Here is a 25480-nt window from a genome sequence, read left to right on the forward strand (position 1 = left end):
GAGACAGAGATGCAAAACCCCTCAATGGTTAGGATAAGTGGGAGCTCCCCCCCCCCCCCCCCCCCCGCCCTCTGTATGTGCTATAGTAAACTGGAAAACAGCTGTCACCCACGGGCCTGGGTACAATGTCACCATGTGAGCAGATGGATCAGTAGAAGAACATGAGTGAATGCGTCCATGTGTTACACAGGTTATCTCTGCAAGTTCATTTATCAGCCTGAAGGTGGTGAAGACGTGGTGGTGGAGTAGATGGGGATATTGTGGGGTAGAACTATAAAGGTGTTGTTACAGCCCAGCAGCTGCCTTTGAACCTGTTAGAAGCCATCCTTGCACTGCACTAATAGGCAGACACCAAGCCAGGAAGATCGTCTTGAGCCCTCACAGATACAATATTTCATGGGAAGAGCACTGTCAAGAGGCTTAAAGCAATATTGTTTGTCAAGACTGGTTTCATGCATAAGTGACACTGGCAGCTATGCTTCAAATGCCATGCTGGGGTTAAGATGAGCACTGTCACCATCTCCAGGCTCTGGCAAGGGGATTCAAGGTTTCCGACCAGAAATGCAGAGCAAAATGCAGACGTTGCAAACTTATGCAAATTGAGACTGAAACAAAGGTCAGTGTGAACCCTTGTGAACTACTGTTAATCTCTGAGATTCTCAGGGCTCTGATTGTGCATTTTAATACATTGGAAAGGTTTTTGCTTTTGCAGAACTAATCAGGACACTGACTGGATCCTACACCTAGAGAATCAAAAACCTTTTATCTCCCTTGACATTGCAGGCAGAACCTCAGGATAGTCAAATCCAGTCCTGCAGGGTTTTAGTGATTGAAATTCTGTGTTTGCATGCCAATTTTCCAGCTGATAACTCTTAGAGTTGTCAGGACATAAAGACCTGAAAATGAGCACATTTCTAGATGACCATCGGTGTATAATTAGTCCATTAAAATTGTCAAGATGCTACTTTTGGTTAGTTAAAAGATGCATCAAAATCATTCTATTGTTTAAAAATAGAATACTTTTTTCTTTCCCCCAAGGAGAAAGCAAGCTTATTCTTTCACCTGTGATTTATGATCAGGGGTGTGCTGCTGTTATAACACTCTGTTGACACCCCAAATGGGCTTGCCAGTAGTTCTGAATTGTTGATTTCAGTGTAACTGCAGGTACGCCAAGTTAAAGTCAAAGAGAACTGTGCTGGGAATGTGTAAAGTTGTGCAAAATTCTAAGCCTTCTGAAAAAAAAAAAATCAGACTCTAGATTTTTCATTGCGAACATTCAAAGACATCTTTTGACTGTACCTCAATCCCCATATGTAAAATGGAGATGATAACAGTGCCTTGGCTCACAAGGTTTCTGTAATGATCAGCTCATTCAGTTTGTACAGAACAGAGGATCAGAACCACCAGTGCCCCGAAGCTCCAATCTTTTACATCAGACAGTGACCTGGCCTCAGGCAGAACATCGTTCATGCCAAGAATCCTTCTTAATTGGTGGCCATGTAACATTGACATGTTGAGCTAGTTGCGCTCTGATGCAATGTATCGTGAGACATGTACATTCTCAGATAAAAAATGTGTTGCAATGCAGCAGATTCTTGTTTTTACATCAACAATTACATTTTGATTGTGATTTTCATTCTGCAAACATAGTTTTGAATGAGCAATTCTTGTGTTCACAAAGCTTGGAAAAAGCATGCACAGTGTTATAGGAAGCTAGAGGAACTACCTGATTTGAATTCATAAGTTACTTTTATTCCTTTTTTTCCATAATTTTTAATAGATAAACACTAGGAATGGATGATTTGCAATCATCAGCTGTGTGAGGCCTGTGCTATATGCACAGCATATTTTTCCCATGATAAGCTTTGTTTGGAATGCAAAAATTTTCTTGTGAAAAATTACACATATAAAATTTCCAGCATATTTCCAAAGGATAGCAAGACTGCCTCTGACAGTTTGGCCCCGTAAGTCCCAGATCTGCAATGCTTGTTTGGATGAGTTCGTTTTATTTTTGTCAAACTTTTTTTTTTCTTCCCTATCCAACTTACACAAACTCTTTGCATATTTTTTTTTATAATACACATGAATAAAAGATATTCCTGTGGACTGATGTAGTACACAGGCTTTCCAGATCAAATGTTTTCCTTCTCCAGGTAAAATGTGGAAATGAGAGATAGCTCTGTCATTATACTGTATTATTTGTTTGTTTGAACAAATATGGCCACAGCAATCATTTTCATCGATTTTCTAAGAATAACAGTGGGGTTTTTTAACAGAAATCAATAAATGCAAAATTTTCCATAAAGCCTTCAGTGAAAAATATTCCTCCCTCAACCTCATGTATATTAAAGTGCACAGAATATGCTGACTAGCATAATGCAATAAAAGTGATTACTGGGAGGCAGTGGAGATGATTAAATATCACACAGTAGTCAGTTACCTGAAAATATTATGCACCCAACACTCAAGAGAGGAAAAAAACCACCCCATCACCACAAACAAGTTCCTTGGAAGTTTGCAGCTCCCAGCCAGCCACTGTATTCTATACATGGCTGTACGGATGGGGTTTTAACGGATGCATGACAACAGCAGGTGTTGTCTTATACAATGTGAAAAAGTTCATCATTAGAAGGGAAGCAGCTGAATGTCCATTGTAACACACATATTTTGACAAGGAAGATTTAGGTTCTCCAGAGAACACAACACAGGCAAAGAATCTGCCTGTTTACAATTGACGTGGTTAAATATTGAGGAGCTTGTTCAACTGGTTGGTGAGTGAACTGGAGAATTTACTGTTGGCACTAGGGAGACTAATTCCTCACTTGATGACTAGCTGACTTAGCCACACATTTCTAAGTCCGAAATACAGTAATGATTTAAAGCAGGGAAAAACCATCAATTAGTCATTTTCAAACCCCCTTGAGGTATTGAAAGTATGGAAACTATTATTTGCAGTGGGGAGAAGTAACTTAAGTCTTAGAGCAGAATATGTTGATGATGGCATGAAACTTTAACAAATACAAGATTCTTTGGTCTTCTTACTAAATTTATTGTCAATATGGGTGAAATCTGAGGAGGGAATATGAGTAATGAACCACAGATCAGAGAAGTCCCCATAGATATCCTTCTATTCATTAGAACACACATTCTCTGTTGAAAATGTACATATTGGAGTTGATTCTTTTTACTGGACGACTTCTTCACATCCTCCATCTCCCTGTAGTGCCAGACTGCAGCTCTTTGTCTCATTGCAGACCCCCACTTTTAATGCACTACCAGCTTGCCAATCCATTATTTTTTTCAAAATTCTTTAAGCCTTAATTTATTCCAGATCTGCCTTTAAATGAGAAGCATGAGAAAAGTAACATAAACAATGAGTCTGGTCCCAGCAGCTCTCAAACACCTCCAACTCCATGCTAGCTTCAGTGGAAAATGTAGGTTCTCAGCTCACCTTCTCCGAGGCCTGACTTCTGATTATTCCTCAAAATATTATGTCAACTCCAGGCCATTGATCTTAGATCTGCTCTATTTCTTTTCCATAAGTACAGTTCAGTTTATTTGACTGAAGCTGCCTGCATTTCAACTTTCTTACATCCCTGTGAATTAACTAATTTGGTCAAGATTTGCAGAAGTAACATTCCTCTACATACATTTCTGCTTCCCGCAGCCCTGAACAAAGGTATAGATCAGAGTTGCTCCCATCAAAATGTAGGCCCACAGCAGTCTAAACACAGAAGCATATGCTTAAATCACACTGCCCAAGTCGGGAGAGCTCTGCCCTGCTGCTCAGGCCTGTGTCCATCCAAGCATGGCGGAGTAACCCTCTACCTCCTCATGCTCAGCTTCCTTTGGGATCCACAGACCCACATTTAAATTCCCTGGAGGGAGGAACCTGTCGCAGCACTCTGTGAACTATCAAGCTGCAACAAGATCTTTTACCATCTCATACCCACACACTCTTCATGCCAGTCCCTCTGCTGCCTTCTCCTTGTCTCTCCTCATCCATGGCCCACTCACTCTTCTCTTGCTTCTTCCTCTCTCACCTTTTTCCTCAGCTGCTCTCTCTCCATTGGCTGCCCCACCACTGAACAGAACCAGCCACACCTGCACCTTATCTACATCGGCCAACCCACCGCCCCGGAAGCCAGCCCACAGCTGTATATCATCAATGATAATTAACCCAGCTTCATTCCTCTACACTTCCCCCTTTTTTCTTTTTCTTTTTAACATTTCATACCTTATGTTTTTAACAATCATCACAACCTTTTTGCAAATATTTTTTCCATACAGTCCTCTATAATTCCTCTACAGGAGCCCAGCTATAGCCCAGTACTCTAGGCACTTCTCTGTGGAAGAAAAGTTGTGTGGTGCTCCAAGAACTGTTTATGCATTCTAACGGGTACTTTTTTTTAATTAGTATTTCAAAACTACCCTAAAAGCAGAATTCCCAAGTCAGAGGTTCACTTGCAGTATCTAGTGGGAGCAAATGTTGGAGAAGGATTGACTGAGACAGGATTTTGCTTGAAAGATTAAGACAAATTGCAAAATCATCCAAGATTAGTAAAAGACAGTTCATTGGTGTCTATTGACTGAATTATGTAGATTTTGGATTTCAATGGGGAAAAAATCATATCTGATCTTGTCTTAAAAATAATTTAACATGCTAAACAAAACCATCATCTTAAAGCACCTGCTCTTAGGAAAGGCTCCTGAGTGCTTTATAAGCTCAAGTATGAAGACTATTCTAAAACCCCAGTGTATAATGGGGGAAATTTCAGATATAAGTATCTTGGCACAGCTTCTCCTCACATATTCCAAACCCACAAATGCTTTTAGAAATTATTGGATAGCTTCTTGGGGTTTCTAATCTCTACAACACAGATATACTTTCTAAACCTTATTATTATTACTGTCACTCTTAGTTGATACTACTGAGGTAGTCTAATGACCAGAAACAAATCTAAAAGACACCAAGTTTAGGACTATATTTTTCTTGTATTTTTAATTCATATTCTCCATACTGTTCTCTTTCATCTGAAAATAAAAATCACCTGAAACATCTTTATAAATGCAAACCTGACCTTCACTCTGTTAAAACAATGCCATGATGAGGCCATGTTCAAACATAGTGAGACAATCACAGTGTAAAAGTTTTGGTTGTGTTTCGTATTTATCGTAATAGGATGATAGCTTTAAATAGCAGAGCCTTCCTCTTTTTCCATTGAACCCAATGGTAAATCTCTCATTTAAATGGGACGTACCCTGGGCCAAGTGAATTGAAAATGCATGTGTTTGAGTCATTCTTATGAAATGGTAAAATAATTTATGCCATTTCCCTGTCTTTCTGCTGGATTCAAAGATTTTGCTTTATTGGTTAGCATAGCTGTGTTGTAGCAGAAACACAACCTGAAAAGCGTGTGTCTTTATGTACAGCTGGGCCATTTTGGAGGGAAGGATGGAAGCTGAGCTGAGAAGGTGAAGTGATGAGCTTGAGGCATTTCATCAGTATGAACAGGGTGGTTTACAGTCACCTGCTTCTATGAAAAACCAGAGCATGGCCATACCCCAGTTTAGCTGACCACAACTATAACCAATGCTGCTGGGCTGCTTTTCAGGCCTGAGGGTAGCAGTCCAGGAAGTCTGGGTCATGGATGGTGTTGGTGCATCCAAGCAAGGCTGCAGCTTGGGTGATCTCTGGACTTCACTTGAAAATAGTAATGTCAGTATTTAACTCACATAACTTCAAAACTGAATGCCAGCTAGAGAAAAAACCCACCATGTAAGGACAGAACATTTTTCTGAGGTAAATCTGGAAAAGGGAAGCAACATGAAAACACCTTTTGTTTGGTTTTACACTTTAATCATTGTTTTTGAGTGAGAGAGGACAAGCAAAAAATGCAAGCCATTGTATTATTGGGAGAAGTCATACCATAAAGACAGAACTCCAGATATCTCACTCTAGAAGATGAAGTACATAATGCTGATAATTTCCATATCAGGATACAGCCACACTTTATTTTTACCCTTCACTTGAAAGAATTTCGTTTACAATTTCCAAGACTAAATTCAGACTAAGATGTTTACTGTTTTAATAATGACTTCAAAGCACTATGTCTTTTCATTATAACAGGCAAAGCCCTACAGTTCATACTCACTTTGCTACAAATCATCCCATGGGCTACCAAGTATGTGCCTTTTCTCCCCAAAAGGCAAAAATTCCATTCCAAATCCCAATTTCCTTGTGTGGCACTTCTAGTAGGCCAGGCTACCAGAACTACATGCAGAAGCTCTCAACATTTATTTGCATTTATCCACATACAGAACTGCTGGACATGGGCCATTCTCAACCCAGCAGCTCTATAGCATGTTAGTCCTGCACTGTGCTTGATCTAATCGGCCTTCCTGAGATTTAAGAGAGAAGTAATAAAATTAAGGGAGACGTTAGGAAGAAGAGAGACAAATACTCTTTGAGCATGTGAGTACCAAGTCATGTTGGGAATGCTCATGTAATGAAGCAGCAAGCCTGCTGATATTGAAATGTAAAAATAAAAACCCACAGCTTCAACTCAGCTTTGTTACCAAGGCAATGAGAATACAAGCAACCAGGTGAAATGAAAACAAAGATCAAAAATGACCCCAAACCCTTCACACCGCTAAAAGTTGTATCCTGCTTGGTAAGACATCTATATGCTCTGTGCCCCAGCCACCTATAATAACAAGAGAATAGTCTTAGATTCATGTATGCAGAATTTCTCTCCAAGGCTTGATTTTAGCACTGACCTTTGGAACAGATGTGGCATCATGCCATAATCTAGAGAAAAAAAAAATAAAAAGATAATGCTGAGTGGATAGATCTAAAACCTGCAGTCTAGGCACCTCTCATCAGAAGTTCAAACAGGTCTGGAAAAGTTACAGAAGGTTGTGAAGTCTATCCAAATGTCTTCTGAATTACTCACCAAATGTATGTACCAAACCTTTCCTGCAAAGAAAACACCTGGCAGACAAGCAATTTCCTAATTTGAGCTGTTTTGAAAGTTCTAGATTATTTTTTATTTTTAAAATCATAACTGATTCCTTTTCATGTCAGTCCTTTGGGTTTCAGTCAAGAATATAGGATATCAGAGGTTTCACATTTGTCTAAATAAGGCAATGGTGTGTCAAATAGCCATAGAAAAAAAGCAACTGTTGTCTTTCTGAGCCATGATATAGCTGACCCTGAATGCAAGATGAAGAGTGCTTTTAAATGACCGATCACAATCTTCTCAAAGATATTGCTTGGAAGCTGCTTGTCTGCTAACAGAAGAATAGTGAGAGAAATGTTAAAAGTTATGTCAGGGATTTAGTGTGATCTGAAATCCTTTCAGGTCAAAGGGAAAGATTCCTGTGAGCCTGAACAGATTGTGAACTTGGTTTAAAATTGATGGGTCATTAATATAGGTGAGAATGTCATAAGGTTAAGCTACATTTTGTGAATAGGCACACACTGAAATAAATTAAAACTAGAGCAGCATATATGGTGAAGTATGATTAATACTGAACTTAAATAATAAAATTTGCTTTTGGGTATAGAGTGGGATTTGGAGAAAAGTTCAAGCAGTGTAATTGTATATCTTCAATGGATGAAGAGAATGTTATCTTCCTAAAGACAATACAATTTACGGAAAAAAAACACCCCACACATTGTTTTCAAAGAAAAACGTTATTAAGAAAATTGTCAAAATTACTTTATGGTAACACCACCTAAGGAGTAGCTAGCATTGCTGGACCAGCACTAACCTACACCACCCACTGTATGCCACTGTAGTAGTACAATAGTTTCTGCAGAAATGCACTTACCGTGGGAATTAATATCTATTCATTTACTACAGAATTTCCCTGTTAATTTGAAGAGCAGTGTCATAATATTTTTGTATTACTTATTCCAAAAACACATCAGCAAACTTTTTCATACCTGTTTAGAAATTGCTATTAATAAGTTTGTGTGTCCTCTGAGCATCACATGAGGCAATCAATATAGCAGGCAGGTAATATTTATATATATATATATATTAATATCTGTCACATACTTTTTTATGTATGTGGGAGTATTTCATATAAAAAATCTGAAATCATGTAATCTACTCTAACTTGCGTAATTCCAGCACAATGTCCTGACTCTGTGAGGCCTTGCCTAATCTCCGTATTTACATCTTGTTACAATAACAATCTCGGTCCCCATGCTTGTGTACAGCAAGATTCATATACCTGACTACTGGCCAGAGGTTTACCTGATTTTTTTTTTTTCAAAGAGTCAGTCACATTTACTGTTTTATATTATTGCTTGTGTATCGCACAGAGCTGGGCAGGCAAAAGTGTCTTTGTTGAGAAAAAACAGCAAAATAAATACAATTTCCTTACTTGTACCTATGTTTCTTCAATACAATACTGTTGCTTTCAAAAGAGCCACCTTTATTTGCACTAGTGTAAAGTCCAAGACACAACGTTTCTGTCCCTGCTAGCCAGCCACAAAGTCAGGCTTCTTGCCTGAACACAAAAAACTTCCATGCAAACTTCATGCACTCCATAACATACTGAAATTCAAATTAACCATCGACATGATGTGTCTTGAGAAGGATGCCAGAGACCTGAAGCTCTTCACCGGAGGTTATTTAATAAAAACCCTAAAGAATTCAATATATCAGAAGCCTGTTGGGCAAAGTGGTAATAAATAAAGGCAAATTACCTTCCTGACTCATTTGAGGTTCTACCTTTCATAACTTATGAACCACTTTCTAGTGGAGATTATTTGTAGTAATGATACATGATTTATTGGTTTATACTTTTTATTATTAAAGATGAAAAGTATATGTGTGCTATATAGATGCACAAACACATGGAAACACACAAACATTACAACTGGTGACCATTGCACATACCTTGGAAGGTTTAAGTTGAAACAAAAGAAAGGAACAAAGAAAAGTTGAATGAGTTCAGCAACTCACTGTCAAATACCAGACCTCTAGTTTCAGCAGCACGAATACATGAGATCAGTTTCTATGGGCTTTGTAGAGGCAAGACACTAGAATGATGACAGTGTTACCTCTCTAAATATTGCATTACATGGTCAATAGTAAATAAATCTCCTGTTTTGAAGGGCACAAAAATTATGTGAAGACTAAGATAATCTTTATTTGAACATGTTTGTGTCTGTTTTCATTTTCACATAAGACATTGTTTTGAATAAAGGTAAAAGCAGTCCCATGTTTATGAGAAAAAGTTCAATCATTTTGAGACCGTCAAAATAAGAACTATTTGTTAGAGTCTCACTCGTGCTCATGCTATCTGACTAGAAGGCAGCTCAGCTCTTTTCTGGACATAGTAACCTTATACGTTTCTGTAATTGCCTACTTTCATGAATACAGTCTATTGATTTTGTCATCTGGTTTCTGCTCTTTAACACCTCTGTCTTAGATGGCCCAATTCCTAGGGAACATTGGTAAGAAAACTATCCAGGGCTTGAATTACTTAAAGGCTGATGACTTGCAGAAACTGTTGACATATTTTATGAACACATGAGAAGTGTATATAAGTATGTGTTAGGGTTTTAGTTTAAGCATGTTAACAACATTTGATTAAATTTCAGTATTATATAACCTTCTGTGGTCTACATATGACTCTGCAAAGTAGTTGTATTATTGAATTAAGCATCTCAATTTACCTACACATAGACCTCAGCTCCAAAGGAGACTTAGCTTCAGCTAGTAAACTTCTGAATGCTTGTCCAGGCAAAATCTCTGCAGTAAGTAGAAAGCAGAGGAAGGAAAGAGGCTCACGAAGGGTAGCCCAGGGGTAGCCTGAGCAGTCTTACATCGATGGGTGTTCTACAGATAAAAGAAACTGTCACATACACAGGGGAATACATTTACATAGTTGGTCTGGAAACAGTCCTAGTATTTGCTTGGGGAAGCTGTAGGAACCAAACAAATGCAAATACAACCAACCTGAGGAAGCCAGTTGCTGTTAGCAGATTGCGGAAGGAAGGCTATACTTAAATACAAAACACACTACAGGTAAAAAATAGATGGCATTGCTGATGAAAAAGAGCAAGTGAAAAACTGAAAAGAATACCTAGTAGTATCCCCGCAGAGTTCAGATAATATTCTGTGCTGCTGCAATACATGGGAGCTTTTTGGATTGTCTGTAAACTATATTAATGTCTTATTATCATAAATTAAGGTCTGAGCTGACCATAGACATGGAAGAAATCGTAGACAGAACCATAGATCGTGGCACTGCAATACTCCTTCCAGTGCTATCTCAGCCTTGATTTTGTCTCCTTACATTCTGATGATACATACTCAGAAGAGACTTTCTGCTTCATCTTCTCTCCCTTCCTGGTGGAAAACCAAGAAAATTTATCCCAAAATAAAGGAAAATCCTTACCTATCCACTTGGATTTTAAACATCTGTCAGCACAGCTTCCAGGAGTAATCCCTTGGAGAGTCCATCTCATCAAGTCATTGAGCAGTGCCTTTAGGAAGTCGGTTAGAAATATATACAATGTGCATCAGTATCAACACAATGGAAGTTGGGGTCATTACTCCCTTCACAGATGGAGAAACAGGATTACAGAGAGGGAAGAACATGGAATAAATAATTTACCAAGCCGGTGTGAAGAACTCAGATTAAACTCCAGTCCCAAGAGTTGTGCATCATGGCTTGTTCTCTGTCACCCTGCCTAATACTTCATTACTACTCAAGAAAATCTATAGCTTAGCAGATACCCAAATAATATAAATCTTCTGTTTCCAGTATCTACCTAAGTTTCTGTATAGCTCAGTTACCTTAAACAATTTTTGACTGAATTCATGTGTCTCAAGTTTCTTAGCTGTAGAATGGTGACAAAAATAGTAACAAAAATATCAGGGAAAAAAAGATGGTATTTCAACAAAAATAAAGAATATAAGGGAACTTTTTTTCCTTGGTTTTGAAAATCTGGACTTCAAAGTAAAAATTTAAGGTTCCCTGTAACTTCACAGACTGTGCCTTTCATTTACAGAGAAGTTTCCCCAAAATTATGTTGGGTGAGTGCAAGGAAATTCTAAATCCAGATAGTCAAGTGTGAAGGAGGAAAAGAGCTGTAAACAGTGGCTTTCAGCTCTCATTCCCAAAAACCCCAAAGTCACATATCTGCAGGACTTTCTGCGTAAAATGCAAGTTTTCAAGATAGCCTTGTGAGCAAACACCTTGCGTTGCCTGTGCCGCCAGTAAAAGACAAAATACAAGATGTAAAAGCTCTTCTTAGAAGCAAACACAAATCCCAGTCAAAGGATCTACAGCACAGCCTTTGCTTTATGAATCCAAAGTTAATAGATGAAAAAGGAGCACAGGATCAGAAGAACACACATGATTTTCATTCACACTGCTTGCATTGCAGTTCATGAAAATACAAGTATAAAGCATAGCATATGATTGCCTGACTCAGCTTTTTGCTACCGTTGGCTGGTGGCATCATGGGGCCATGCATGGAGTCCAACCAGTATGGAAAAACACAGCAAAGGCATGTGCATTTTGTCACAACCTCCTCAACAAACTGCATCTGTTAAGCAATCCTTCCCCTGTTAAACTGCAGGCTCCTTTGAAGACGTATGTCTGGTTTCAAATATATGTGTATTAAAAAACCAATTGACAGATTTCTAGTTGGCCTGCTAAGGGCAGGGAGGGGAAAAAAATGGGGAAGCCACTGAGGCCTGCAGTGTGCAGGGAAAAACTGGAGTCAGGCAAGAGTATGATGCCGTATGTCATCGATTATCACATTGATTAAAAGTGAGTTTCTTGCCTCACCAGACCCCCCACCCCCCACCCCCCACCAAGCCACTAACCACAGCAATTTCATAGGGTCTTTCTTTGCTCTGCTGGTTTCATACGCACAAAGACAACTGTTGTGGTTCAGACAGTTTACATTTGGTGTGTTTGAAGAGTAAGAGAGAAAATATCCCACTGTTTCCTACAATACGCTGTTGATGCATGGAAAGTGCTCCTGATTTTAACTACCAGGATGCAAAAGCTTTGTTGCCACACTGGGCGAATATCTATGCTGTGCTTGTTTTGGATGCCAAGGGATTGGAGGGCCTTCACCACTTGGGTAGCAATGCACTGTCTGATGGGTAAGAGCTTTCCACATGCTACAGGCGTGCAGTTAAGCACGTTAGCTCTCTGCAAGAAAGATCACAGCCGTGTTGCTCTCTAAGCTCTGGAGGACTTATTGTAGACATAAAGCAAAGCTTGAAGCAAAAAATCCAAAAGCAAGCAGAGTAACATAAACAATTGCTTTTAAATCCGGTGGTAGGCATCACTTTGGCATGTTTTCAATGTTTATTACACACTTAAAAATATGTTACTGCCACAGAACTGTGTTATCATGAAGTTACATATCAACAGGAATTGTGAATAATAGCTGTGCATTTGGGGAGGGGCTTTTTGAATTTGAAACTGACTCTCAATACTTGTTTATATGCCTTCTGAAGTGCTTTAATGCCTTCGAAAATATGGTCTTGGTCTTAAAATTCATGCAGTTTCTAGTCAAGGGCACAGATTCTAAACCTGAAAATTAATGAACATAATGAGTTTCTGCTTCTGTCACAGAGTCCAGTCAATGAGTCAGGCAGAGTTCTGTGTGGTTTGAAAGGCAAAATGTGTGAGTCAGAGACTTAGAGAGAATAATCCCTCCCAGCATTTCAGGAAGATTAAGGAAAACAAATCTGGGGGTAATATTCCCTTAACTGCACCCATGTAGCAAATGTTGGGTGGAAGAGAAAGTGGACAATTCTCAGACACCGTACATGACACCATACTCCTCCATGCACAGCAGAGCAAGCCACCTCCTGTTCAGTTTTCTAGAAGACATGACCACACAGATCCTGAGAAGAGGAAAGCAAGCTATGTCTGGTTCCTTGTATACCCTCTTATTCTGTATGACCGTGCCTGATTTGAGGAACAATCCTATCACACCAGAGGTGATCAGTGTCAAGGAATGTAAAATCAGTTTCAGATTATACATCAAGTGATTCATATTCCATGTTACAAATAAAAAATATTTGCTTCTGGAGTAGTGGACAAGATGAGCCTTGCCATGAAATACAGAATTCAGGATATAAACAGTAAAAGAATTTAAAAATTGTGGAAGTCCAGAAGATAAAGAGTTAGGGATATAGCAAGATTTGCATATGAAGGTTGCAAAAGCTGGGGTGATTTAGTGGTGAAAAAGAAACACTAGAAGGGATTTAATTAAAGCATTTAAGATGATAAAGGGTCGAGTTAAAAACTAGCCAGTCCATCTTTTTAACTGTGCCTTAGAACACCAGAACAACAGGAGGGTCACTTGAAGTTAATGACAGGTAAATGTAAAACAAAAGAGAGAGAATAATACTTCACACAGCATGTAATCAGCCTGTGGGATTTCTGTCATGGAGGGTCACTGAGTCAAATACTTCAACTGAATTTTAAAAAGGGGAAGGTAATTTTATGACCAAGATGATAATTTTATGAACAATGGTATTTATGTTTGCTAAAATAGGGTTCATTAAAATGCACATGGACAGGCATAAGACTATTACCAGGAAAGAATTCATTCTACCTCACTCACTATCCACACCAGACTTGTCCCACATGGCACATCTGTCAAAGGATATTTTCTGATTTGATCACTGTTGTTTGAGACATTAGCTGAATGTCATCCCAAGAGAGAGAGGGAGATGATCCACTCCGCTGCAAGACCCAAAACCTGGACTTCTGAGAGCATCATAAACCAGGCACTATATTGTTACAAGTCTCTGTCACTTTGAGGGTACCACAGACCAGATGTAGCTCAGGTTCACGTCACTTGAGAAGGTATACCACTGAAATCTGTACGATGTCTATCAAAGAAAATTCCATGTAGACTCCCTCTAGCAGATAGACAACTTGCTCAAGTTGGTACTTCAATTGAGCTAGAGGTAATTGCACATTGTGTTGCTTGCTTAGCAAGGAAGAAAAATTTCCTCTGGTTTAAGAATTACAGAATGAAATGTTATGAATCACATAATGATGGTGATCCAAATAGAACACCATAATGCATGCTTCTATGAACAATAATTTGCTATTTTATCTTTCTGTCATGTTGTCTTTTGTTCATGTCAGACTTCCTAAAAAGTACTTTTCGCTGTTCAGTGCCACAACACTATTTGAGAGGTGAGTTGATAGAGAAACAAGTGGGGATGGTTAATATTAGTCAACTGAACTTGATTTATCAAACCACTTTTTAAAATATATTTTTTCCCCTGTATCTTCCATCCCTGAAAGATCTTGTATTTCTGTATTTTTTGGAAGTTCTGTGAACGGTTTCAATACACAGTCTTCAGTCTGAACTCTTAAATATCCAAAGGACATCCTAATGGTTCCTTTAAAGTCTGTGGGTGAACCACCTAGACTGAAGGCTGCTAATGTTTTTGAGGAAACATGCACAGAATCTAGTAACAATTATGTTCAGGAACATAACTGCAAGCTGGTCTGTAATGTTACTTACAGATATGGTAGGAAATAATTGGTTCCACAGTACAAACCTACCAATATGTTTCATTAGCAGCTTTATTATAGAAACAAAATTAATTCCCATAAATAGATGTCCATTAATTTTGAATTAATGTTATAAATATATAGCAATTATGTAAAGGAAGGTGAAGGGGAAACCTTATTAAAATACCATGGAACATAAATAATAAAATAAGATAAATATCTTTAAATTCTAAGCCTCACAACTTGGATTCTGATCCCTTGATAATAGCATTATTAATGTAATGTTTAATAACTAATAAGGAAAATAATGGCAATTATTAACATGGATCTAAAAATCCATTTCCCTAGACGCAGAGTTTAGATTGTGCCTATAATCCTCCTTATTAAAAAACAAAACAAAAAAACACAAAAAAACCCCCAAACCACAAAAAAACCCCAAAACAAAACCAAAAAAACCAAACTGTAAAAATAAAATATAGTAATTGTCCAGAACATAAGTCAATAACTAGGGATTGCAGAGGTTTCCTTGTTCTTTCACTACTTTCAGCCCACGGAACATCTTTATGACCAAGGTTGCAACTTCTGGGTTACCACTGAGCAACATGATTACACGCCAGTGCTGCTGTAGTAGATGGCTTTTCAGTGTGATTTGGATCATACAGCAACCTGCCCCCAGCTGAATTTAAAATCCTAACCATATTACTGACACTGGAAACCTGTGTCTAACAGTTAACACCACTTCCCCAATCAGACAAAAGAAATGTAATATGTAATTATATTTTCAGCAAACACAGCTCAAATAGGAACTGCAGATCAAGACTTCTTCAGAATGCATTGTCAGTAAAGCAGTAAGAGCAAATTCATTTGAGAAAATCACAGCCTAATCCCAAACAATTCACAGAGACAAAACTCGTTCAGTGAGCAATATGTTAAAACACATTCAGTTCTGGTTTATACTTATATGAAGTTTTTAATACATATGAAAATCCTATCATCTGTACGGCTCCCTTTGTTTTTAAAGCAAGTTAATTTTCTTCATTTCTGGTTACAACTTCAACCATATTCTGCATTGTATTATGACCAGGTTCTACCTGTGGAGAAAAAAAAAAAGGTTTTGTTCTGTTCACAAATCCATTTTAAGGTAAACATCATTGCCCATCCACAGATTGTGATGTTTGCTTAGGAAAGTTTCTTTTTTAAATGGAATGACCTTGCAGTGATCAGCGAAAATGCATAAAATAAGTTTTTCATCTCTGAGAGCCTGATTCTATTAAAATAAGAGCAAGTGATTCCATTGACCTTAGTGAACTTTGGAAATTGTCCTAAATTGAGAAGAGTTTAATGCGTGTGAGTGTGAACAGATGAAACATAAACTGTGATAAAACTGAGGTGGAGAAAGTAACTTTTGATGATCACGGAAGTTTGCTGAAGAGCAGTAAGAGTTCTCAAGTGAGTTAGACAAACAACTCCCAAGAATGACACGGGTGCAACTTACCCTGCTTTGAGAGAGAGATGAATGCCCCAGCATGATCTAGGAACCAAAAGGTTTCAAAAGATCATTAAACTAAAAGCTGAAGTATTTAGAATAATTTATCTTAAAATACTGAAGCTATTAATCAAAGAATACAGTGAATTAATTTAAAAGAGTATAGTACAAGCATTTAATTAACAAATTTACATAAAATTTAATTTTATAAACATAAATACATTTTAAAAAAATACTAGTGACATTTATACTTAGCAGCATTTTTTAAGCTGCTAGGAAAGATTATTTTGCTGCGGTATTTTAGAGCTAAATTTTGCCTGGGCCTCATTTGCTGCATTTGAAGGAAGCACAGGTGTCTCACCTCTGCAGGTGGGAACCTCAATGTGAACAGAGGTTCAAAGCAAGAACAGGGTTAGGCTGAAGCAAAGCCTTCTTATTGTTTTCTAATTATGGCAAGTGCATGTACTTAATTTGTCATCTTGCCTTTGGGCAGACTAGGTCTAACCCTTAATCTGAGTTTTATATCCTGTGGTTACCTAAACCAGTCTGCTCTTGGTGTGTGGTCAGTTCTAGTTGTGGAGGTGAAAAGTTAATTCTTTCTACAGTCTCTTGTCTATGACTATTTCCTTTAATTCATCTTTCCTTTCATTTCTTTTTGGCCTTGGCATAAAAGCTGAAGTTATACAGCATCCTAAGGCCTACTAAAGATCTACAGCAGTCTCTTAGCATTACCACATCCCCTCAATCATTCCCTACATACCTTTCCTGTTTTTAACGTTAAGAGCTGTCATCTTCCTCTGAATTATACACACCTGACATAATAACATTTTGGTCTGTGTTTGGGGTCCCAGTTATTGCTAAAACCAAAATGATTTCTCACACCCTGTCCGGTTCTATGATGAATAAATCAGATTACAGAGAAAGCTATTCTGAAATGTGAAATTAAAATGAAGGAAATCATGAAATCCAAACTTCTGTTCTATTTATTAGACCTGCCTTCTAGTGACACGAAAATCAGAGAATGGGCACAGAGGATACATGAAGGTTTGAAGTCAGTAGGAATCAGCCCCAAACCATGTTAGTCACCTGATTCAGAAAAACATCAGACTGCAATCTGTCTTTGAATGCGTGTTAGCTTAGTGTCATTCAGGTTGAAAGATATTGACCATCACAAAGGGATTTAGGACCCACTCCTGCAAACACTTATGCTGGTAGTTAGCGGTAGACAATCCCATGGATTCAGTGTGATTGTCAGTCTGCCATTAATCCAAGCATAAAAATTGTTTAAAGGATCAGACCATTAGGTAACAGAGTAAATAGGTGCTGTGGGCTTAGCTTTATCCCAAGCAGACTGCTGTTTCTGTCACAAATTGTTGTGCACTTCACCCTGACTGCCATCAGACCCGGACTCTTAACATAGTGGAGGAATGTGATGGCTGGAAAGCGGGTGATCCAGCACAGCTGCACCACTGCAGGCTGGGATAGAGCCTCGATGGAAACAGGGAGTTCTACCCCTTGTTCCTACTTATACACCATCATGCATGCAAGACAGAGTTGCTAAGTAGATGAGAGGCTGACTTTTTGCCTATTTGACATCATAGCTGCGCAAGAGCTTGCTATATTTGGAGCAGCTGGTCAAAGGACTGGAAAGCAGCTATTACACTGGTCCAGAAGCATAAGGCTTCCCTACTGCTGCTAAGGGGCCAGGAGACGTATCCCTACTTGGGAGAGCTGGGTTCCCTGAACCAACCCAGCAAATCTGTCCCTGACTTGCCTAGCACCAGTAGAGACAGCAGCTATGTGCCTTTCTTGTTCCTTTCCCCCCCCTGTATCATCAGGTGGCTAATTTTGTTGCTTTCTTGCTGCAAGCAAGACAAACTAAGTAAATATAAGTAGCATCCAGATTCTTTTATACCTTTGTCCTTATCTGAACATTCATCACAGAACTTTAAGATACCTCTGTAGGGGCACAGCAGCTCTGTCCCCTCACAGTGCCTATACTAGTAACACTCTACTCTAGCTGCCTTTAAATGAATAATGTGACAGAGTCTTTTCCTCTCCATGTAGGTGATTATTCCAAGGGGTGGGGTGTGGGGTGGGAATTCTGCCTCAGGTAAGGTGTGGTTGTTTTGTTATGGTTGGTTGTTTTTTCCTGGTATTTGTTTTTTCTTGATTCTGCCTTTCTATATTGTATTTTTATATAAAAGTACTAAGTATCATTCCCTCAAATAACCTCCTTTCAGAAAGTCTATAGCATGTTACCATGCCTCCTAAATTGAAGCCAGATCTTGAAACCCTAATTCTTCTAACCTTTCATCCCATAAATTATTACTGGTTTTCAATCCAGTACAATTGCTCTCGTGAAGCGATAATCCTTCCAAAATTGCCAGTACCTATCTGGTAAGGAGTTTGCCAGAAGCAAGCCAAGTAATTTAGGTGTGGCATGCTAGAGCTGTGTAAGAAGAACATATTGCTGCCCACTCTTCTACTTATTCTGTGGCAATGGAGTCCCTTCTACTCTCTCTTTTCCATTATTTCACTTAATCCTTGTGATAACTTGAAATATAAGTCATTTAAAAACAAATCAGGAAAATATTCAGGTTCTGTGTCAGCTTGTTTCGTGGTGTATGTAGTGAAAAAGTCTTAAAAAATCAAGGAGATTCTTCCCATGTCAAATCCAGTTGGACAGGAGCCTAAGGACGAACTGTCGATGCTACTGATTATGCAGCACAGCCCCAAAGTACCAAATCACCGTATAAAACCACACTGATGCATGATGTTCACTCACTGAGGTGAATATGATGGCTATATAGCGTAGTAGGTTCCTCTGTTGGATCTGCATTCCTGTGGGGATATTAACATTTGGAATTGCATTGAAAAGTCATTCTTTAGCTCTCAAGGGCATATGTCTGAAGTTGTATGGAAGATCTCATCCTTGCATTTTTCCAATGATGAATGAGCATGGTGTAATGAAAATCATAATATTTTTTATTGGCAGCCGCTATACTGGCAAAATTTTATACTGCAAGCTCTCTCCATGAGGTAGCATGCATTCCACCCTCATTTGAATGTGGTCAGAATGTTATGAGGGGTTAAGGCTTTCTCTTTTAATGGAAATGTTTTTAACTATGTTTACTTTAATTAAGAGCCAAAGCTGAACAGCTCCTTGACAATGCCTTGAACTCTCATTTTTTGTGCTGAAGATGATAGTTAAAGTTATCTGCTCTGCACTTTAACTGAATAGATGAAAGAAAACGATAAGGTGCTAACTGCTGACATCATTTACTGTTTCATTTCCAGATTTCGTTAACCTTTGTGTGCCAGCAGTCCAGGGAATGCATAGGTAGGGAAGTGAATCTCAGCTTTTTCTTTATTCTTTTCTTTTCTTTCCCTTTCCCTTTCCCTTTCCCTTCCCTTCCCTTCCCTTCCCTTCCCTTCCCTTCCCTTCCCTTCCCTTCCCTTCCCTTCCCTTCCCTTCCCTTCCCTTCCCTTCCCTTCCCTTCCCTTTTCCTTTTCCTTTTCCTTTTCCTTTTCCTTTTCCTTTTCCTTTTCCTTTTCCTTTTCCTTTTCCCTTTCCCTTTCCTTTTCCTTTCATAAAAAAATGAATGCATTTCTATTAGTGCAGTCAATGGCAACATATTTTGACTCTATGCAAAACATTCTGAGGACCCTGAAGGACTGTAGTGGTGTTTATTCATTTCCAGTAAGGTATTAAACTTAGTGTGTGGCTGGATTTTATCATTTTTAAAAATGGCATGTGATAGCTCATTCCCCAAAGAGTTCTAATGAGTCAGTGCAGATCCTCATAAATATTACACATCACTAAGAACAGAAAAATTAACTACTAAAATCAAGGTACTAATCAAGGTACAAAAAAGAAAGATGAGGGACAGACCTTTCTGAGAATATCTGTGAAATATTTGCTCTTTTTATTCACCAAAATTTTATATAGGAACATGCTGACATTTGCACCCAACCCCACAAAGGACGAGATTTTTACAAACTTAAAGATTCAGCTGAGTATGAATTCCAAGTACCTTGTATGAGTGCTCAAAACGATGGAAAATCAAGACATTTGTGAATAACCAAGAAACACACATTAAATCAGTGCTACATCCAAGTGCTACATCATTGTCATTATTAATGTATGGCTAAATGCAATGTATTCAACTGTGCTCAGAAAAATATGAATTACTGGGATGCTCAGAGCTGGAAAGATATTTGACTATTCGTCTCACTTTTTATTATGAATATTTTCAGTTAAGCTTTACAGCAACATCTCTAAAACCAAAATATTACAAGATGCCAAAGATGAACAGGAGCCTGTGAACCTAGTAATAAGAATTGGGCAGAGCAGACAGGATCTATCTAGCCACATCTGTTTGTATATTCTCTGTGATAAGTCTCTTATAAAATATTTTCAGCATTGTCTTTCTGTTTGGACAGCCTGAAAGCATATGAACATCCAAGAGAGTTACTCCTGCCAGTAAGATGCAGACTTTTGATGCATAGGTGGTAACTGGATATTTAAGTAGTGGACCTTTCTTTAATAGTTCTTGGTGCGACTTCCAATTCTTGATCCCAAGCTCAGACCTGAAAAAACCTGAAAGCACCTGAATGCTTCTACAGCAGGCCAGATCATGAAAAATGTAATGGGCCAACATTCATGTCTCAGGAAAGCCATTGTAAAAAAAGCTTCTTGTTGGTATGCTCCTCAGAATTAGCAGCAGCGGCAAAGGAAATCTATTTGTCGGAGGAGACCCTCCAGATCCGACTCAAGGAAGACTGGTAGAACAGGATAGAGGATACCAGCTGTTGAGTTCTGTTGTTTTTTAATCGGTAAACAGTGGACACCCATTTCCAATCTGTTAATTCAGTGCCTTTCACAGGCACTAATCACATTAAAATAATGTAGAGCAATGCTTTCTATTGAAATAGTATCATTCAATATATCAGAGGAATGCATTTGCTTTTCATGATTTTAGTTTATATCCTGGCAGCAGAGCAAATGTGATTTCTTTGACTGATGGCTTGTTGCATTTGTGTGCATATTTAATCAACAATAGACTCAAGATATAAACAGTATATATATCTATGGAGTTACAGCCAGCCACACTGCTGTCAGCTAAGCCAGGGTAATTCAATAATAAATGCCACTGAAATCAGTGGGATTTCTCTGGATTTACAATGAGGTAACAGGGAGCAGAATCTGTTCCCTTCTCTTTAGCTGCTGAAATGCAACCACAGCATACATGAATAAGGGCACCAAATTAAAATCCTTGGTCTTTAAGTACATTTGAATTTCCTACATCTACATTTTGGCTTTAAATAATTTAAAAAGATGAAAGAATTATGGTTTAGGTTAGTGCTTCATAATGATTTTAATAAACTAATTAACTGGGGGGCAGAGGGAGATTATCCTTTGAGTTTCTAAGGCACAAACAGCACAAGCCCTGGTGGCTCCATCACCTTTTTTTGGGGGGAAACTGTTCCTGATGCCTCCCTGACTCTCCTCAAGAACAAACCAGGTCGAGGAGTCAAAAAGCCCACTCCTTTCAGCCTTGCAAGCACAACTGGCAGAGCGAGGATGGCAATAAGTCACAGAGGGGATGTAGCACTGACTTCACTTCCCCTCCATCTAGGAGGTAGTATTTTTCCCCAAGAAAGGGATAAAGACTGGCCCTGAAATTGTGTTGTCCTTAAGTAGAACAACTTGGCCTTTCCTTTATTTATTTTAGAAGTGAACTTGAGCCATGTCTTGTAGCATTTTACCATGAAGCACCAAGCACACTGAGTGTTTTATAGTTCTGCAGCTCTACATGCTTTTTTAGTTCCAGTGCAGGCTGGTTCAATAAATTCCTTTTATTCGCTCCCAAGATTCACACTTAGCTATTCAATAAGGGCTTTAATGAAATGTTTTCATTGTAACAAATAAAAAAATAATAATGTAATGGGTATTGAGATATAAAATCCCATTTTCCATAATAAGGTCATTCAAATAAATCTAGCATGAAAGAAAGTAACTACTCTGTGAAGCCCCAGCAGGAACTTAAGAGGAGAGTTTGAGTTTACAGAACTGGTCTACATTTCTGACTGAAGTGCGATGTCTTCCCTTGCCTCACCCAAGCAGAGAATGTTTACTGCAGTGCTTACAGATCTGCCAGACACTATTTCTGGGTCTGGGTAGAGCAGGAGTTTCAGCTATTGATGTGTCATCTGTAAACAAAAATTTGCATTAATGGATGGATTGAGCAATTTATGTTGCAAAGTTAACCCTCTACAGGGAAGTCTAAATATCTTTAGAATTTTAGGTCAGCCATGACACAGTTTCTCACCAGCAACCAGCCCTCCCTGCCCTTTTCTAACCCTGCAACTCCCCCTCCTTCAGAGCAGAAACTTACAGGTGTAGAGAAATGAAGGCAGTGGGTTGATTAGGATTGATAACATGCATCTGTGGCCTTGCCTCAGCGGCAGTGGGTTGATTGACATGGATGATGTGCAGCTGTAGCTCATTCCTGCTAAGTGGTTAAATAGCCCTGAGGAGTGTGGGAGAAGGTGGTCAGATGGGGGAGGAGTTGTGTGGTCTGACCTCTGGAGGAAGGGGATACAGCACAGACAGTAGAATCTGACCAATGGTAAAAGCCTTGTTGCAGTCTACTGGTTTGATTGTACTGCAACATACAGACATATAAATGTGTGATAAAGTCTTCTAGCAACACTGATTTGTTAAGAACAGCATACTTGCATGTTTTCTTAGTGATTCAGTGGTACAGACTTCACTTAGTACCATTTTTAAAAGTCTTTGATGCAGACAAACATTGAAAAGACTGCACCAGGAAAACTTTCAGTGTCGTGGTGTCTATCAGAACATGAACACTAGGAAGTCTGTGCAGGACTCAGGCTTGATACCTTACATTCAGGCAAGTATGGCAAAAATAATTCTGTCCTGGCTTGAGGAGAGAGGGTGCACAAATAGTGTTCCTTATGCTTACCCTAGCTGTGATTTATTTACTATGTTTCTGGATCCAGGTTAACACACTTCACACAGCATGCAAGCAATGGGCCCTTGTGTGAAAAGATTTTCTGCACTCCAGTTATGCCTGATCAGTGCTTAACCAGCATCTGTCACTTTATCTTTGTTAGTGTCTTAGGTATGCCCTTGGTTAAAACTTTCCTGAACAGAAAATCAGTGTAAGTAATACTTTTCCAAGAACCAGATGAATTTATCGAGTGTTTCTAACACTTTCTTTCCCATTGTATCTTGTGCTTTTTAAGCTGGCACTCTAAAATACTGTAGTGAATGCTGCAGGGATTGCAAGCCTATTGCTCTACAATCTAACTCCCTCCTGAATCTAGATTTTAACTGTAAAATTTAATACTAGAGCTCTGTGAATAGATGCCTAGAGTATTGCTTTAGGGTACAGTGTTATGCCATGCTGATATGCCTTTAATGTGCTTATAGTGGCTAATGATCACAAGCTATATGTCAAAAACATCTTTACTAAAGAATCCAAAGTGAGCCTGGCATGCACTGCTGTCCAGCTACTTCATTTTTCAGAAATGAAGGAGAGATCAAATATCTCATCACCCTTCTAGTCCTTGTCCTGACTGGCTACACATTTTTGCCAGTAGAACTCAACAACTTAGAGAAAAGTGAGAGATATAGATAAAACAGTATTCGTACTCCATCTCTTCTGTGTGGCACTGGCACTGTAGTGCCCATCTTTTCTGGTGAAAGCATCTGCCCTTGCTCCAGACTGTTGTCGCAACTGACTAAGCCACCCTCACCCTTCCCAGATCATGAGATCATAAACATTGGAAAACCACATTTCGGTTCCTGCTTTGTGAGTAGCTTATGTATGGGGGGACTGCACGGTTAAACAGATGATGCCACAAGATATCTGGATGCAGAGAAGTGAGGTTGGAGAAGGAAAAAAAGGACACAGAGGAGGAACCTGTAGTGGGGAACTGGATGTTGCATTTATTGTATGGCCAGTTATGTCTTCAGTGTCCATAGACTGCAGGTTATGATGCCATGATTGTATCCTGAGAGTAGACAGTAGTCAATGGAGAGCAGTGTTACTCCACCCACACATGCAGGAGAGGTCACACTCAGGTGCAGGGATCATTCACTTACTGTACTAAAAATCTTAGGGTTTTGTTAAATGCTGCTGAGGTAGATGTTTGCTTAAGACAAGTTTCCTCTCTTTTTCTCCCTCTCCATTTTATTAATTTATTGATTCACTATTTGAGGAGACTTGCCAAAAGATTAATCAACATAGTCCATATTTCTCATATATCGAGGATGATGTTGGCAAGGCAAATGGAGACAAATTGATACACACAAGCTTTCTAAAGAGGTCAGCTGGAAAAAGGTTGCATTACTCAGGAAGATATGTGATACTCCGCTCACCTCCCTTTTCAGAGAAAGGCAACTTCTCAGAAGTATGAAAACAAGAGCCATTGCACAGGTAAGCGAAACATTTCCTAATGTTAAGGTTGTTTTTTACTTATGCATAATGAATGCCATTAATTTCTTCTTTCTTCAGTGAAACATAAGCATCCTTCAATATTCTAGCAGGAAATCTTATGGAAAAGTTCCCTGAAGTTCTCTAATGACTTTATTTGAAGATTTATTTATTTGCAGCAACAGAAATCCAGCACATTGAGCCACTCTGGCTTTCTCTCAGTTAGGCCTTTGCCAGCATCATTCTTCGTGCATAGTGTGTGCCAGTTCTCCTCTACCTCCCTGGCTGACATACTTGATTACCTGCAAAATGTAATACCTCTACCTTCTCTCCCTCCTTTATCAGCCCTAGCAAATAATAATATCTCAGCACCTATGAGCTCACCTGGGGACTAAATTTTTTATGGTGCATTTCTCTGTAGCAAGAAGGTTTGCATTGACATTTCTTCTTCATATGTCTAGCTGAGTTGCTTTGTGTTAGTTTGGCTTTTTTGTTTCTCATTTGTTTTGTGACTAAGAAGAACAAAATGCACAGATTATGTCAAAATTGGTCATGCTGTCAACAGTGTGGTCTCCTCATCTCCACCAGTTTGTCCTCTTTTCACTGTCTTCCAGCAAAAGTTAGTCTGATTACTCCCCCTCTGATAATGTTTTACTTGATTGCCAGGTATTTTATGTATGGTTTCTTCAAAGCTGGTTATTCCCTGGATTAGTTGAGCATGTCACTAGCACTCACGCCCTCTGAGTCACCTCTGCTTCCAGCTTTTGTGGTGCTTCTAGATAGTGATAGTGCTTGGCATTGCTTTTCACTAAGCAAAGCATGGTCCCAAATCTTATGGGTTCCATGGAGCTTGTACTGTGTGAAGAGAGTCCAGAAGAAACTAATTCTGTAGCCCTGAAAGCCTTGGAAACACAAGGAAGATGCAAATCAAAAGGGTATGGTCTAAGAGGAAGGAATCCCAAGTTCCACTGATTTAAGGGATTAAAAAGCAAGA

This window comes from Falco rusticolus, chromosome 7 (genome assembly GCF_015220075.1).
Source record: "Falco rusticolus isolate bFalRus1 chromosome 7, bFalRus1.pri, whole genome shotgun sequence".
Classification (NCBI taxonomy): Eukaryota; Metazoa; Chordata; class Aves; order Falconiformes; family Falconidae; genus Falco; species Falco rusticolus.